The sequence below is a fragment of the Leptonychotes weddellii genome, chromosome 16 (genome assembly GCF_054177405.1).
Source record: "Leptonychotes weddellii isolate Sample4059 chromosome 16, ASM5417740v2, whole genome shotgun sequence".
Taxonomy (NCBI): Eukaryota; Metazoa; Chordata; class Mammalia; order Carnivora; family Phocidae; genus Leptonychotes; species Leptonychotes weddellii.
In genome coordinates, this window is record NC_138384.1 from 12,682,890 (window position 1) to 12,686,194 (window position 3,305).

The 3,305-nt window shown below is 45.3% G+C and overlaps 1 protein-coding gene across 1 annotated transcript in view; it reads left to right on the forward strand.

Annotated features, from left to right (window-relative positions):
- Window positions 1–2,078: 2,078 nt before the first annotated feature.
- The window catches only part of CHST4 (carbohydrate sulfotransferase 4), a 10,608-nt gene continuing 9,381 nt past the window's right edge, over window positions 2,079–3,305 (forward strand). The window contains exon 1 of the mRNA XM_081806375.1: window positions 2,079–2,421. The gene's annotated coding sequence lies outside the window, so the exon portion shown is untranslated. The remainder of the gene's footprint in view (window positions 2,422–3,305) is intronic.

The following is a 3,305-nucleotide window of genomic DNA, read 5'->3' on the forward strand; positions in this document are numbered from 1 at the left end:
GAATGTAGTATGATTCTATTTCCATAAAGGTCAAATTGGGGAAAATTTAATTGTCTTGCTTAAGATGATAAACTGTAGGGGGCGCCTGGCTGGCTCAGTCGCTGGGGCGTGTAACTCTTGATCTCGGCAGGTGAGTTTGAGCCCCATGGTGGGTGCAGAGATTACTTAAAAATAAAGTCTTAAAAAAAAAAAGACGACAAAGTATAAGGAAAAGCAAGGAACCACTAACCATGATAGTGATCACCTCTAAGTAACAACAGGGGGGAGGAGGTTGTGGGACAGAAGGGATACTGTGAAACAGCTTTGCCAATGTCCTGGTTTCTTTTTTAAGTGGTAGTTCCTTTATGTTACTTGTTAAATTGTACCTTCCTGCCCTTATTCTAATTTCATAATTTAAAATGTCTTAAAGACAAAGGGAAAACAAGTACAAATCTATATTTTCCACGGTGATCTCAGTTATACAGATTGCTGCACGCCTGGGAAAAAAGATCAAGAGTGGTTTTCTCGGGGCAGCAAAATGTAAAGGGATTTATACTGTCTTCCTATACATTTTGTAGTTTTCAAATTTTTAAATAATGAACAAGTCTTCACTTTTATAATAAGAATAAAAGCAGGGGCGCCTGGGTGGCTCAGTCGTTGGGCATCTGCCTTTGGCTCAGGTCATGATCCCAGGGTCCTGGGATCCAGCCCCGCATTGGGCTCCCTGCTTGACGGGGAACCTGCTTCTCCCTCTCCCACTCCCCCTGCTTGTGTTCCCTCTCTCACTGTGTCTCTCTGTCAAATAAATAAATAAAATCTTAAAAAAAAAAAAAAAGAATAAAAGCAGAACCACCCAACTGCTCAGTTCTGGCTCCTCAATGTATATCCCAGCATGGAGTCACTCTGAGGAAGAGAAATGTCTCTTCTCCCTGCCAGGGAGAAACTGGGAGAGAGGGAGGGCCACACAACTGAAATCCCACCACCACAGGTCTGGTCATTTGTGCCAGTGATAAGGCGTTGGGAGGCCCAGCTGATGGAAACCAGCAAAGACACTAGATTATCCTATAGAACTCCTACAACTCTGCCTGCTCTCCCTTTCAAAGCCTAGAAAATGGGCCAGAAACTGAGCAAGAAAGAGGTATTATGATTAACCACCACTTTTTTTTTAAATATTTATTTGTTTTATTTCAGTGAGGGGGGGGCACACGTGCACAGGGGGGAGGAGCACGGGAAGAAGGAGAGAGAAACTCAGGCAGACTCCCTGCTGAGTGGGGAGCTGACTTGGGACTTGATCTGACCCTGAGATCAGACCTGAGCTGAAACCAAGAGCCGGACGTCTAACCGACTGCACCTCCTAGGTGCCCCTTAACTACCACTTTTTAACTCATTCTTGTCATAATATTGTATTAGGGGTGTTATATGCACTAATCCTGCCCTGACATTCACAAGAATTCTATGAAGTAGATATATATTTTACACGGATATTCCAGGGCTCAGAGAGGTGGGAAGGACTTACCCCAGATGCCTGACTGCAAAGTCAGTGGCTTTTACACTTGGCCACAATTTACATTTACTTGAGTATTCTCATCTATTGTTTACACTCACAACAATCATGTAAAGTAGCTCAGAGTAGTTGTGTCATTTGCCCAAGGACACACAGCTAGTAAGAAGCTATAATTTTCAATAACTTGTTTCTTTTTTTCTTGTGGGGGTAATATTTTTCCTGTACCCCAACTAAATGCCAATATATCTATGTCCTCCCATACATTTAGTTATTACATCTAGGTAATTATCTAGTTAGAATCTCCTGTAAGAAGGGTTGAAGATGTTGAACATGACACAGAGGCCAAAAAAATGTTATCTTCCCTAAATCCAGTGGAGTGAGCAGGCAGGTACGATCCAGAAATAGCATTCAGGTTTTCTCCTCTTTTTTGCAACAGAGATAAGATTAAGGTATAAGAGCAAGGCTTAAGATCTCGTGGGTATTCGGTTTGTGATTGTCCCTGATTTCCCTATCAACCTCATCTCCCAGGCCTCCTTTTTCTTTTTCTACCCTGTCCTAAGGGAGTTAACATTTTCAGCTGCCTTCAAGGAGCCTACTTTCCAGCACCGGCTCCCAGCTGTGGGAGAGAACGCTTCCTCCTTTGCTTCTCCCAGTCTACCGCGAGCAGACTCTCCCAGCGGCTAAGTCTCTCTGTGTTAAAGCTGCTAATATCAAGGCTACTAGGGAGTGAGCGCTTTCTCAACATCGTCTGGGAAGGTGGGTCACTATTCTGGCAGAAGGCAGAGGGCAGTGGAATTTGTTCTGAGTAGGGACGGTTATGCAAAATGCAAGGAGGAAGAGGAAGCCGATAGGGCAGTTGGTGAGACAGAAGAGAAAAGCACAACTTGGCTAGCAGTGAGACTCTCTAAAGCACTGGAGAAGCCTAAGCTACTATCAAGGTAAGGAGAGAGTTTTCTCTGTATACACCTCCACAGCGCGGCCATTGTCCCAGAAAACCTCCTGCAGCTAAGCTAAGGATTTTAACAGCAATGGCAGAGGAGGGGGGTTGTGGAGGGGGGCTAAATCAGAGTCGCCCGGAGAATCTCCCTGAAAAAGCACAAGCCTCTTGCCAACAGCTCCCTCATCCCCACCCAGCTCCATCTCTGAAAGGATCTGAAAAAGCCTAGAAGGCCAGTAGGGCTGTCCTGATAGATGTCTTGTAGATGGTCCCCTGACTCATCTAACTTACTCCGATCCTGGCTTCTGAGTTCAAGTTTCTATACTTGCTGTGTCTTCTCTGCTCAGGTGCTGGAGAATGGCAGACGGGAGGTGGAGGGAGCTGTAGGTTTTCTCGAGCTCAGGCGAGGTGTGATGTGATCACTGAATGCTCTCGGCCCTGAGACTCAAAAAAACCTGGGGTCTGATTCAGGTAGGGCTATTTCCACCATTGAGTCAATCAGTTACAGTTTCAGTTTACTTACTCTGAAACACGGGTGTGTGGATTTTCAGTGTCCTGTGTATATAACTGGATAGCTGTCATGATTGTGGCTGAATGGGGTTTCAAAGTTGTGGAATGCTATTCAGATGTAAAAGAAGATTAAGTTGTGAGGCCGGCACATCAGCCCAAGTAGAAGAGACTTCTGTCTTTTTTTTTTTTTTTAAAGATTTTATTTATTTATTTGAGAGAGAGAGAATGAGAGAGAGCAAGCACATGAGAGGGGGGAGGGTCAGAGGGAGAAGCAGACTCCCTGCCGAGCAGGGAGCCCGATGCGGGACTCGATCCCGGGACTCCAGGATCATGACCTGAGCCGAAGGCAGTCGCTTAACCAACTGAGCCACCCAG